The sequence below is a fragment of the Rissa tridactyla genome, chromosome 6 (genome assembly GCF_028500815.1).
Source record: "Rissa tridactyla isolate bRisTri1 chromosome 6, bRisTri1.patW.cur.20221130, whole genome shotgun sequence".
Taxonomy (NCBI): domain Eukaryota; kingdom Metazoa; phylum Chordata; class Aves; order Charadriiformes; family Laridae; genus Rissa; species Rissa tridactyla.
Genome location: NC_071471.1, coordinates 61,674,276 through 61,689,079, shown reverse-complemented (window position 1 = coordinate 61,689,079; position 14,804 = coordinate 61,674,276). Strand labels below are relative to the sequence as shown.

Genomic DNA, 14,804 nt, shown 5'->3' with positions numbered 1-14,804 from the left:
ACCCCCAGGTTACATTCTTCTTCATCTGCAGCCTTGACTTTTAAGTGAGCTCTACTCTTATTAAAAGGATCAGAAACCATCCTCGGGCATACCCTGTCTTTGAAGATGAAGCCCCAGCTACATTTTATGGAAAAGACTTCTCAGTTCGTACCTTCGCCAAACTGCATAGCAGGTTTTAACAATTACGCAAGACAGTGGATTTCAATTCCAGGCTCCTCTTACTCAGTCTCAAGTTTTAAAAATAATATTTTTCTTTCTGCTAGAGCACTCCTGAAATAAATGTTCCAAACAGTGATGATCCAAAGGCATTAAAGAAAAAAGTTACAGCTTAAATAGTGTGACACATATTATGAATAAAGAAACCTTTTCCATATGGAAAAGTTTTAAAAATTTGACATTTCTTTTCAATATGTGTTAATCAGAAAGACAGTAGTGAATTCTGACTGCTTCAGACAGAAGAGAATCAAAACTCTTGGGATATATTACACAAAAGAGCAACTGCAAAGAAGGACGAACAATCCTATAGTTTTTAAAAACTTAATGATTAACAGTGTTTTCTCAAATGGCTGGGAAAGTCTGCAGTTTGGAGACAGCCACATGTTACTTATCAATGCTTCAAGTGCAGGGTGAGTAAGAAAGGCCACGTCTGGTTCCTTTTGCAATAGGGAAAAATCTCTTTTGAAGTCTTTCTGAGGGACTGACGGGGGAGAAAGTGTCAGGAAAAGGATCTGACAGGTTTTTCACAGTAAGGGGCAAAAGATGTCTGGAGTAAAATCTCTTGTCTAAATTGGGCAAAGAGATAGAAACCTCTCCTTCAGCACTGGAGACGCCAGATAAAAAGTCTGAGACTCCCTTGTATCTTTTTTCCAGTCACACATGAATTCCTTTTTATGCTTTTTGCCAGCTCCTCATCTTACCAGGAGCCTGCAGGAGAGGCCAGTCCAACACTGAAGGGAACATAGCCACGCTGGAGCTCCATGTACAGCAGACAGTCTCCCAAGTTTCCAGGAAAACAACTTGCATTTTAAACACCCCAAGCATCACAGAAGACCTCCATTTAAAGGTAGAAGTGATCACCTGAGCAATCTTAAAGTCAAAAGACTAAAAAAAAAAAATCACTCAGTTTCTTGAAATGAAAGGCATTATCAATGAATGTGTCACTGCCAATATTGCTGTTTCACTCCTGTATTTTCAGTTCTGTGCAAACTGTGCAAATAACTAACCTGAGAAGTTCTGCACTGCCTGCAATGTAAGCATAATTATCCACCAGTAGGTCAAGAACTAGATATGTTTCATTTTTACCAGCACTTTAAGTTACTCTGCCATTTCTTTTAAATTTCCACACTTTCGAAGACAGCAATCAAAAAGAAAACATCCATTATTTTTTTCCTCAATCACAAAGATAAAACAAAAGCTTGACAAAACCAGTCTCTAAAAGCCATATTAAAAGGAGAACTCTCAGAGATTATTTCTATATAAATTGTACTCTTATCTATAGCAAACTGTTTTTGCATATGTTGCATGAGCAACCTGCACAGCTAAAAATATGCAAACTTAGCATTAACTTCTCATCAGGGCAGAAAGCTCTGGAGTTCATATCATCACTTACAAGTAACAGTTTCATGCACTCTTAGTGGAGGAAGGCAGCTCAGCACTATCCAATTTGAAGTGCACAGAAGTATGCAGTAAGCTTTTATTAATAAAAGCCATTGGCTTTACATTTTGATAAAGTGGTAACGTTTTGACTCCTTCCTTGCTTCTGTCTCATAGTGTTGCAATTGCAAGGTATGAGTAGCATTTCACAGGTAATATTTCACAGGAAATACAGGAGAAAAAACTTTCTCCAACTCAAAAAAGAATTCTCCAAAAGGAATCTCAGCCGGGTGTTAGCAACAGGATTAATTTAATATGGTCTTTTAAATTATATAGCAGGCATGAAAACATAAGTTGTAACACTGTCTTATTTTAATCAAGGACTGGGGAGCTGCAGAAAGCACTGGTACCAAAAAAAATACTACAGATAAAAGATGAGGCACTAAACTCTCTGAAAGATTGCACTGCAAGAATGCTGCATAGTATTATCAAAATGAAGATCACAACACAATATATGCTCACTATACTACAGTAACACTTGTAAGACATAATAGTCAGAAGTGTCTTGAAAGGTATGAAAAAAACCCAGTCCCTCACTTGTAAAATATAGGCTACTACTCAGCTTTTGCTGTCTTCATACTCCTCCTTTTGCAGCTTTAGGAACTGTACACGTAATGGTTAAATAATGTGCTGAAGTCTGCTAGTTACCGTGATGAATGCAAAAGCTGCAAGCAACACATTCACTTATCTTTGATGATACTTATCACCAGCTGGTCAGTGTACCCAGTTGTACAAATAGGTAACATCCACCTCACTGTGGCTGAAACCTTGATATTCTTACACATAATAGGTTCCATAACATCTTTAGAGCAAGTGTTATGCAGTATTGTACAGACTCTTGCACACACACCAAAGCCAAGGTAAAATTTCACCCCACAAAAGTACTTTGCACAACATTATTGAGATTAAAGTTACAGTGGGGTTTTTTGTCTGTGCTTTTTAATAAAACCACTTTAAAGTTTGCTGATCCAATTCCCCTCCTCCCTCTTAAAATCATTACACTAAATGACAAGCAAGAACACTGCCAAGAACTCAGACAGTAAAATGTTTTAGGTACCTTGATTTTTTCCACAGCTCTCCTTCCTCTAGTAACGTAGTTGACCTGTAAAACAGAAGAAAGATTACTGACTCCTGGTAGGGTTTTCAATAGTACTGGAATATACTGTACACTTAAAACTTAAGAAAGCATTATCACAACACTTAATTTCTTGAACTCTTTTTCAAAATATTTCATTGAATTACATTTTACTTTGTTATCATATAACGCATTTTTCATATAAAAAAAAAATCTCAAAGGAAAGTCTCATTTAGGAGTGCCTAGTTGGGAATCTTGCCATTTTGCCTCACGCACACTGGGTTACAAACCAGAAAGTAAAATCCAGCCTACCTGCTGCACTTTAAAAATACAGCATAACAGCCAGAATCTACAATTCCTCTTCTAGCCCAGCAAAAGTGGAACTCTCGAGCACCGGCTACACTGCAGAGCGGGCAGGCTCTGGTCAGGTGGGGAGCCAGGGGAAGGAACACAATGTCACTCTTTGAAGGCTAACAACTACTGATGTGCAAAGTTCGTAAGGAAACAACTGCCTTGCTCTGACCCTTTCCCACCACTAAGCAGCTATAGGTTTTAGTCTTGCCTTCATCTTCTAACATGAAAGTAAAATGAGTAAATTAAATAGTTGTTTGCTACTATCATCTTTTGTCTTCTCAGTCTTTGAGCACAAGTCATCTTCAAACAAACCTGACAAATTTATTCCCATCATCTTCCTTTTTCCCCTCAACTAGTCCTCCAAGGAAAAACAGTGATTTCCTGGGGGACAAGGGCCAGACTCCTTGATTTCATACATGCATACAAAACATATGCTACATTTTCTTTTTTAAGATCCATACGTTGCAAATTAGACGTTTTATGCATTGTGAAAACACTGAGCTCAGCCTACCATCAGGCACAGGCAGTACTTCTCACCAACCTGTTAATCCATTTTTATTCACCAGATTGTAACAGCCTCTTTCAACCATCACCAGCTTTTCCTTTTTACTCCTCCATGACTTTAATACAGTACCTTCAAGCATTACTCTTTAGGTCTTCTCAGTAAATTGTAATTCAAATCCTTTAGCAGTGTCAACATTTCAGCAGGCTGGCTATCCCATTCCCCATCATCACTAAAGAATAGATTATTCAACATTCTCTATGAACTTCAGCTGTAAAAACTGACTTCCAAAGAAGCAACAAGCACGAAAAGAAGGCAAACAGAATTATACAAAATTAACATAAGTCATTGTCACAAAATACTCTGAGCAAAAACCAAAAAATCCAAGAGAACCAGGGTTAAAATAAGATGTTATTGCATGTGTGCTCAAATTGTCTATTTTCCCTGAATTACTTTGCTACAGAAAGTCAGTTTCTTGCTCACTTGAAAAATAAGTGTTTCCATAAATATGGCATTATTTTCGGCAAGTTCATATTTAGGAATGAACAATGTACTTATACTCAGTATTAATACAGGTAAACACCCACAAAACTATTTCATTTACTTTTAGACCTGACAGGAATACAGATTTAGGGAACAGAATTGGCTCTAGCCAGGTGCTCTGTGTGGGGCTTGGGCATATTTGCTTATTTTGCTGTCCTGCCAACTGCTCCCTGGCAGAGTACACAAAGCGATGGCAGTGACTGGGGAAAGAGGAGGAAGTGTATTGGCACCAAAATGTCGTGTTAGAGCAGGAGCCCTCCACAGCATCAGGAATTTAAACACTTTAATGTGACTGTTTATTCCTGGCATGAGTACAGTTTATTTTTCATCTACTTCACACTGCTAGAGATAAGAGAATGCTATTTCTATGCAAGTTCCTGATACGTTATTTTAAGCGTAGCCATCACTCTTCAAGAAGAGATCCCATCCTGCAGGCTAGCAGCTACTGTTTCTAGAGGACATTGGTAGATCACTCTAAGACATGAAAATTTAATATTCTCCCCAATTTTGTCAGCTCCGGGTCCAATAGCACTGGTTGGCAGGACACAGTGGTGCCTATTTATGATGGTGTTTAACACTATCACTACTTCAGCCCCCTCTGGAGTTGCACAGCACCTCTTCACTCCCAAGGGGGTCCGTAGCCCCGCTAAGCAATGGCTGGCTTGCTCGGCTGTGTCCTCACCTCTGGGCACTGGAGAAGTTGGAGACCTTACAGCTCTCAGCAGAAGGAGGCAGCAGGGGATACAGCTGAAGCCAGGAATCATGATATGCCAAACATCATATGCTTTTGAGCAGATTTTTTCTGCCCTTTGTCACAAGTTCTTTGCTACAATCCCTTTCTTCTTCTTCACATCCCTTCTTCCTAGTATCACAGAATACCTCAATGCACTTTCACAAGTTCTTCCTCCCTCCCCAATTTAAAATTCTCATTAATAAAAAAAAAACCAAACCACCACCACCAACAAAAAATCCTCGACAATTGTAAAATTGTCTATGACTTTTGGTGCCATGACCTAACTCACTCTGCTTAATTCATCAGGGTCTTTTCATCCCACTCTACCCAGCCCTTGAGCATGGGCAAGAAACTATTCGAGGCAGGCACTGGCCAGCAGTTGTCTTCACTGCACTTAGCGCTGTTTAGGCCATATTTTAGCCCTCATTCATTAATTAAATGCCTCTATGGTCAAAATAAAAATACACATTCAGTAACAACGGATGCAGATCGTCTCAAGAATGAGAAAAAGAAAATCTGAAAAGGACTGTCACACAGTAAAGAACGAATTCAAAGCCAGCTCTCAGATCAGAGAAAATAATAACTGAAAGACATTTGTGGATGAATAAATTAGGAAAAGAGATGTTTTTTAACTCAAGATATGACAGCAGTAAGAAAAATATTGAATATGAGCAGCTTCAAAAAAATTGGGAACACATCTGAATTAATGCCTATGTCAGAAATCAGACATATTACACAAGTCCTAATAGGATATTGAAAATACAAGTACAAATCAAATGTTAAATGCGGGCTTCAACCTGTAGGACAAAAGGATTTGTGTGTCAGAGCTGCCATTTCTCTTCTTGAGAATTAAAGTGTAAAAGTCACTTGGTTATTTGAGATCTAGCTCTCCCCTGCTCAGAGAAGCAACATTTTAGAGCTGCATCCAGAAACTATGAGTAATCAGAATGACGGATAGTCAAGAAACTGATGGGTATCCCCAAAAAACACCTCCTGGAATGAAAATATAATCTTCTTCAACTACTCCTATTGTAATGGCTGATCAGCATATATTAGAAAAATACAGTTCTGGTGTGAATCCAAAACTTGAGTAGAAAAAGCAAAGCCCTAGTAAATATTTAAGAGAATTTTGAGTTCCAAACTGAAGAGCTCGTAACTAATTTCTTTTTTTAACAAACAAAACCATCAAAAGATTGTGCAACTCTAAGAGCCCTTAAGGAAACAATTGGGAATTTTTCATAACATGGTATTTCCTTATACCACTGACCACAGGAATGCAAACAGTTCCACCAAACAGAGATTCCTTCATTGGAAACAACTGACAATCTAACCATGTTTCCATCTTTTCCACTCTCAGTGCTCAGCATACAAAATAGATGATATAATAGGATACAGAAGTGTCATACCAGAACCATAAGGTATCTTTACTAAAACTCAGCACCTAAGAGTCTTTACAAGAATATATTTCCTGAGGGTTAGAGAGAGAACTTATGTTTAATTATTGAGTATCTTTGCCTAATCAAAATTTATTTTTCTACTGCGCTTTCTACTTATTTGTTGGATTTTCCCAAAATACTGTTAAGCATCCCTATCAACCAGAAATAGACCTCCAGCCCCAATCACAACTCATTATATCAGTAACAAGATTCAGTCCTGCAAGCATTCCCTGACAGTAAGACAGGTGACACTAGCAAGAAGTACTAGCACGAAAACAGGGGTTGTTACTCAACTTTTGAAGAGGAAGAAAAAGCAGTACTACTGGTAGTATACTCCTTGTACCTTATACAATATGCCCCATGTTACTCTAATGAGTAGATTTCCTCCATAACTTCTCCGTTTCAGATTATCATTTGAGTAATGTCAACTGATATTATGAATTCCCCCAAAGGAAGCTGGAAATGTTGGTGTTATCGGTACAGGTAATGGGACTCTTAGTACTCAAGGTCTCACAGCCTTCAGACGCTGCAAGAGGAGACCAAGTATCAGAGATACCCCAAGTGGAAGGCAAGACAAGCCCTACAAAGGGACTTAATTTTCTTGACAGCTAATTAACAAGTCACTTTCATGGAGAAAGCAATTTACACCCTGTCCCCAGCTTCATGCTGCGAAGAGAGAAAAAGAGAAGAAATGAACACATGCAACGGTAAAAACAGAGAGTATCATCAGAATTCAGGAAGGCACCAGGAATGCTAAAAGGTACTAATCATCGGCACCCTGACAAATATCTGTCATTGCAAATTTGCAGCTCAATTAAGCCAAGATTTTAATCAGGGCTACAACTGTACTTAATTCTCTCAATTGCAGATGAAGGAAAGCAAGGGGAAGAAGTCATAAAAACAGAACAAAACTGAAATGTGCTACAAAAAGACCAAATTGCTTTCAGAAGGAAAAACCAAAACAAACAAAACCCATGAAAGACAAAGCTTTATAGAGTTAGTGTGCCAAACAAGTCAAGGATTTTGGATGGTAGAGAAGACAGACAAATGTCTTAACTTCAGATAGAGACTTTTTTTTTTTTTGTTAAAAGACTTTGCTTGTGTGGGAGGGTGTTTACAATCTATGGCAGAGGGATTATTACCCCGGTAGTCAAGGAAACCACTCTTACAATTACAAGACTTCAAATTTCGGAATTCCCCATCTAGGAGAGAACATGGAAAAATCCTCCATGCTCTTCAGAAAGCAGAATGGGACATGTCTCTGGTGTCCCATGTGTGGAAAAACAGGGCCACAAGGCTTTGACAACAAACTTGTTCCAATGGCACCATGCAGGAAGACGTCACCATCAAAAATGAAAAGTGTCTATACTGTACTTTAATCTTCTGATATTATAAATGATAAAATAGCCAATGCAAGTGTCCCATAATATTTTCACACAGAAAACCATTCACCAGGAGTTACTGAACAGCCAGCTAAAAATTTCAAGCTAGGTTTTATTTGAGCTATCACATCTCTTGATCTTTTCTTTCAGAGATGCATATAACTAAGTATATAACTAAACTCTCTTAAGCGCTGACCTTTTCTCACAGCACACTCTTGCAGAATTCAGACTTTCTAAAGTTACAAACATGTGAACCCTCCCTTCCTTCCTTTTTAGATGATGCTGAAGACCTAAACATAAATTATACAAAGAAGCAGCTTGGTTTAATTACAAGTAATACAGCAAAAACTATTTTTCCAGTTATTATCTTAACTAGATAACCAAATAAACCGCATGAGCTGATAGGCCTAAATCTGTGCTGAGCTTTAGAGGACTACCCAAAACCTATTTTTTATTTTTATTACTGTCAGCATCCTAGAGAAAAACATGCACCAAAAGCTTTTCAATTTAAGCTTACTGGTGATGCTATAGAGAACTACTCAAACTCTGCAGACTGTAAGGCAAGGCAGTAGTTAGAACACACCACATATTTCCACAATTACAACATAGTAATATCAAGCTACGCAAGAAGTGATTTGCTGGTTTTCATTAAAAATGCACAGTTCATTTTTATTTTTTCCTACACTCGTTGCACCAAGATGCATGTTCAGAATGGCAAGAAACTACAGGGCAGAGTCTATGTAATATTCATCCTGAAGCTGAACTGGCACTACTATCAGTGGAAGCTTTGATTTTAGCCGATGTTACAAATCAAAGCTATTGAAGAATATCTGAAAAGCTTTAATTATGACTTCTGGCTGAACTAAGTATATATGTAAATGAAGATGCTAATTCACACTTACCGTATGGTTTATAGTTCATAATAACGCTTGTTATTCCATTTTATCTTTGTCATCCGATAAATCACACTACTAAAGGCTCAATGCTCAACAATTCAGTGTTGTAAGGCATATAGCTGCTCTCTGGTATCTACTGTAATTACTAACTGTTTCTCAGCATAAATGTAAAAATATTTTCAGGCAGGGCATTTTAAGTACTGCATTATTACATTTCCACATAAATACAGTCCAAGCAGTGAGAAATGTCAGTTTCAGAAATCATCTGAATGGCCTTAAGGATCTGGACTCCAGGTACAGTTCTGCAACAGGCATCCTAACTGGCCTCAGGAAAATAATTTCAGCATTACATACTTCTGCTCCCCTCACCCCCTCAAAATGAGGTGAAGTCCCTACTGAGATCAGCGTTAGTCAAGCTGTACTCATTCATATTTGTTAACATATTGCATCTCTTTCAGTGACAGGTACTTCAAGCCAGACAAAATACAAGTGCTAACTGTGGCTTCAAAAAGCCTGACAAGTGGAGATAGATAGTGCTCCTTTAGCCTTCATTATGAAAAAAGAAAGAGCTACACACAGTACATTTAAGCAAAATAATTTTCAAGCTATGCACAAAGTTTGAGTAATTGTGAACAAGAAAACACCTAGCGCTTTCCAGATGCTATTTAATGCCCCTGAAATTGCATCCTAATCTTTCCCCCCGCCCTCTACTTTTTTTGCCCCATGCTACATATATTCTGGTATTCAGACTCTTCAGATTTTAAATTTCTACTAGAAAAAAAAAAACCAACCAAACAAACAGACTTACACTCCTATTTAAAAAGAAAATTAAATGTGGCAGCCCAGCATGACTCGTTTCTCACCTTTTGTTAGCACAGGTTTCCTGCTTTCTTCTTGTCCCAAAAACTAAACTTCTTTCTCATTTTCTACCAGCATTTCAATGTCAACTCCAACTCATTAGCTTTTGCTACAATCTCATTACTGTCATCAGATTTCACCTACTGATATGTCATACTCACTCCACATTTTAAAAGTCGCTCTCAGCTTCTCACCAGAAACCATCCACTCCAACCACTCCTACCAAGTAGTTTGCAGGATCCCACCCTCAGCAACTGTTTGAAAATGCCAGGAGTGCTAATGGCTGTAAGAAATCCCTCCCCCTGCTCATTGCAGCTCCCTCCTTTCGTGCTTCACTCCTGCATTCAGTTTTCAGTGCCATCCCCCAGCACTTGTAACTTCATCTTTGGCCCTCTCTTCCTCTTCCATTGCCACGTGTGCTCTGGGTATGAGCGCTGCCCTTAAGCATTGCTTTGGCTAACCGCCTACAAGTCAGAAATATACTGGTTTACCACTAGTAAACAGCCCAGCACCTACCTAGCCCTTTTTATTCTCAATCTGACATCCACAAGAGAACATTTTTGTGTTTTTAAGCACCTCAAATTCACAATTGGAAGCAACTTCTTGGTGCTGTATGAAGACCACCTATCTCCTACTCTGCCCAAGAAACCCACTACAGCATCAAAACTTCAAGAATGGAATGGGCACTTCAGGGAGTAAGATTTCTGCTCCCTTGGGCTCTCTCTCTCACATGATGTAACATGACCAACTTCCTGAATAACTCAGGTATGTGCATTTGATACACCATTCTCATTAGACTTGCACATAAAAAGTATACTTTAACAGGTATAATACTAGTATAGCGATAGTGGTCTGCCTGAGGATAAAAAGCAAGGGAAGTTTCATAGGGAATCTTTTCATACTTTTCTCATTTAAAGTAACAATAAGATCTAGCACATCCTCCCACTACTCTTCATTTCAGAGCATGGTTATGTTTTTGGGAGTGAAGTGACAGTTTGTTAAAAACCATTCAGGGTGCTTTTACTAAGGAGTGATGCTTGCTAACTTGATGCTTCAACCACCTGAGCAACTACTGATTCTTTTCTAATCTCATATTTTCCTTTAATATTATGCTGGTTTTATTTCTTAGCCATCAAATCTACAGCACCTCTACACTTGCTCTAGCACAGTTTTCTCTTTCAGCTACAAAGCTGAAGCGTTACTCCGATTCTACTTCAGGATCATTACTTCCAAGCATTTCCATCAAGGTTACCGGCATTCTGCATCTCTTTCTGAGACTTTCCAAACTTGTCTCATACTGTGCCCAAAAATGGGAAGAGAAGAATGGAAATAAAAAGGCAGCCCTGCAACTGAAGTTTTGAGAGGCTCGAGAGGATTTTTCCCACACTCCCAATAGCAATTGAGGAAATTGGCCTGGTCGCATCAAGGCACAGCACAACTTCCCATGAGGAATCTCCGCACCTGACAACAGATGATCAGATGTTTCACAACATACACTTCAAATGTATGGTACTGTTTTCTCCAGTATTAATTTAATTTATGAATAAAGCCATATCTGCTTTCATGATGACACTACTGCTGCAAAACTAATAATGACCAGTGCACATACAGATCTTTAAGTATTTTTCCTCAGCTACAAAGTACCAAAACCCGTATATATTGCAACAAGTTATATTTAGAAGCTAAGATTATGAGTTGTTTACAAACTGGTCAACTCCACTGGTGACAGAAAAAAACAGATATTTATCAGTATTCTTCCTACTTTATTCTGATATTATAAACAGAAACCTTGCCTCTTCATATTCTTCAATTTAATCACTATCATGAAAAACCCGATCCAGCCCTGAAACCTGAAAAAGAACAGAGACCAACTACATTATTTTTTTTCAACTCTGTATCTCACTTGTTCAGTTTTTGACTTCTACAAAGCTTAATTCATCCAACCTCCACCCTAACCCCTGGGAGCATCTTGTACTTTCCAGCCATCTGGACTGTATTTACTTTACTAAGAAGAAAGTTAAATTTGTTCATGAACAAAGAAAATCCCCTTACTATCTTCCTGTCCTGAATGCACAGTTATTTTCTAAGTTTTTATTTTCTCAAAAAAATTATCATGCCCTCTCGGGAGCTCACAGAATCTTTCTTGTGAGATCTACTGAAGTCACACAACTTCTTCATTTACCATTTTCTAGTGCTGCCTTTTTTTAGGGGGGGGGGGGGGGGAAGAGAAATTACTATTCCCCCCCACCCCGCAAATTTCACCTTCTCTTCCCAAAAGTCCTAACAAAGAGCAAGAAAGTTCATGTGTGATGGATTAGAATACTAGCAATTGTACCAAAGTGTTTATTTAGGCAGTAAAAGTGACGGTTTTGCAAATGAAATGAACTATTCCCAAATTAAAATCAGAGACAAATTTTTTAAAGGAACATAGACAAACAAATATCTTTGAAACCACATCCATTTTGATGGTATCCCTCCCCCTGGTAGCCCACTGCTAGAGCAGGATTGCTGCATCTCTGTTCCTCCACTTTTTGCCAAAACACCCGTGCTGTGACTTCCCTCCCGGCCCCTCACAACACTGTAGATACAAATGTGCCAAGAAAGACTTGCAGGAAAAGTGCAAATTGCAGAAGACAAGCAACCACCTCAAACTGTTTCTTACTTTCAACCACATGTTCTTAAAACCCACCTACTTTATCTGGTTTTATCTGAGTTGCTGTACGCCTCCCTTTTAGTGCATTTTATAATGCTGTTTTTCAAGGCACACTATCTCTTTCAATAAAAGGTAGTGAACTGTAGCTCATCATTAAAAGCTATTTTGCAGCTTTACTCTGCTCCACTTGACATGCTCCAGAAATCTGCATCAAGTTCAAATGAGATCCAGATTGGCCTCTTTGTTACAGAAAAAATTAATGAAAGCCATGAGCAATGCATGACATGCAGCTAACTTTTGAATTAGGAATTGGAGGTTCCCAATGCTTTGTGATGCTTACCCCAAACATTTGATTAATTTCAAAAATCAATTCACTTTAATGAGCTAATTTAATACATGTGCTAAGGAGAAAAGTGTCAATGTAGAACTATACTGTAACATAAATTAGAAAACATGTAACTAGAAGAAAAATACCTTTCTAGAGGGATGATTGCTTAAAAAGAACTACCTGCTGTTGTTCATTTTCAAGTTGAACCTCTGAATTTAATTCAAAGAAGTGACCCTTCAAAGGCATAATGATTTTTAATGATCACATCAAGTATCTTCTTGTCTCTTCGTCAGCTCTTCTGGAATACCAAGGAGTAGAATTTCAGTTACAGATGTGTGGGAGGCTGCATACCACCACCACAGTAAATTCATTAGAGCAGGAAATACACAGTATAGAGGTAACAATGAATTAAAAATGTAATTGAACATGCCCATGTGAAAAATAACTACTGAAGTAACTCACCAAAACATCACCACATATGAAATAATGCAAAATAGATTGCTAAAATTTTGCATTAAGCTCTGTGGCCACACAAATGCTTGGACCAGCATAATTAAGGTTACAAAGTCAGGGCAGAAACACTTCCCTTGACAACCTTTTACCTCTTCCACATGCATGAAATGAGGACTTCATGAAAAGTTAAAACTACACATTCTGCTTCCTTGCATTCGTAGTTGCCAGTTTCTAGGCTTACTCAACATTATCCCTTCCTTCCCAGTTTCTTCCTCATCTCCAAAACCCACAAAGGACCATCAGTATGAATAAACACTGTTTGTCATTAAAATTAGCTGAAGCACAGTGAAGATGCAACACATCTCTGCTTTAGGGAAGCACTGCCAAATTATTTATCAGAAACAAAACCCCAGGAGATCTACTACCAGTTGGGCAATACGTCCACTAACAAGGACTTTTTTTCCCTCTTTTATGTGATTTCAAGCTATTCAAATTTTCCCCGGAATTTGTAATATTTTTTCTGAAGATATGGACAATAATCAATTAGGCAACTGAACTTCCTTTTCTTGAGACACAAGCTGCACGTTTCATGCAAGGTACAAAAATAAGTTTTACTTCCAGCAATGACAACTCCTTGCAGCTTAGTCAAAGGAATAGCAATCACAGCCTAATGGGCTCTGTTCTCTAGAGCATCCGAGTTAGAAAGTGATCAGTAAGAGAAGACACACCACAGAGAAGAGAAGAATCTGCAAAGAAGTGAGGACCAATGTGTTTGCACTTCGCGTGCATCAATTTGATTTTACATGTTTCTAACAGAGAGAACGTGAAGTGACTTGATTCTCAGTCCACAGCTATGACACGAAATTAGTTTCTAAGGAAACAGGGCAGAATCTGAGGGAACAAAATATCTGGGTTTGTGATGCTTCTGTAGCAAACACAGCATCAGCTGCAGAAGGCACAGGAAGCAAAATCCATCTCAACTGATTCAGGAATTGAATCTTGAGCATCCTGAACTAGCAATTTAACTAGCAACCTCGCTGGTGAGGCACACCCATCCATTCGAGGAGGGAAAGCACAGATGTGTAAGCAGGATGCACACCTGCTCACCATCAGTACCAGCCCACTCATCTCCACAACACTGCAGGAAGAGACACTAAAAATAACCAGTTGGCACTTACTATAGCCTGCTCATTCATGCATGCCGCAGTTCTTCTATGACTTTTTAAAAAAATCTGACTGCTCACATCTCATGGTTCCTCTTTCGGAGAGAAAACAAGTTTTTAACCAGCGAGGCAGCAAACATTTCCTTCTTTCCAAGAACTCAAAGGGGGCCAGGTGCTGATTTTCGGGAGGGGTTTCCACACCATGAACCCCAAACGAGCTTCCCTGCCATGATGACTGCTGGACTTCAGAGACGGTCCCCCCGAGCCTCCCAGCCAGCAGAGCTGATGGCACAGGGCTGCTTCGGATGCTCTCCCCAGGCAGTGCTGTGCCCCACATGCAAGGAATCACATTTAGGATGCAGACAGACCCAAAGGGCAGCTACGCAAGGGATCTCCACAAGATTGGTTCCTCCAGGCCAAAATAATCAGAATTCTTTGGAGAATTTCAAACTTCAGAAGTACGTGGTGCACTTCCAAAACTTTGAAATGAAACATTCCTTCTACCAACCTGCCACATAACCCACTGCTTAGCAATACAAGTTGCACATGTGTATGTATCTGCAAAAGGCAAAATAAGCCTTGTTATCCATCATTCTCACAACACAGCAAGACAGTTTCTGTCTCAGTATACACAGCATTTTAAAGAAAAAGTTATCTTAAATTCACATGTCCAAATAAATCCAGGTCTCCTTTACATTCAATAAAAACCGGACCATAAACTGAAAATAAAATCTTTCTAAACCAGCATCAATACAGGTGTTCAAGTAAGGCTAAT

General features: G+C 38.8%; 1 protein-coding gene across 4 annotated transcripts in view; it reads right to left on the bottom strand.

Annotated features, from left to right (window-relative positions):
* Nucleotides 1–14,804, bottom strand: part of ADD3 (adducin 3) — a 100,979-nt gene that overhangs the window by 62,835 nt on the left and 23,340 nt on the right. For 3 of the 4 annotated variants that reach the window (XM_054204574.1, XM_054204575.1, XM_054204576.1), the window contains one exon: nucleotides 2,711–2,755. The gene's annotated coding sequence lies outside the window, so the exon portion shown is untranslated. Of the gene's footprint in view, nucleotides 1–2,710; nucleotides 2,756–9,437; nucleotides 9,456–14,804 lie in introns of those variants that run through there. The other variant, XM_054204573.1, reaches the window with a different exon arrangement.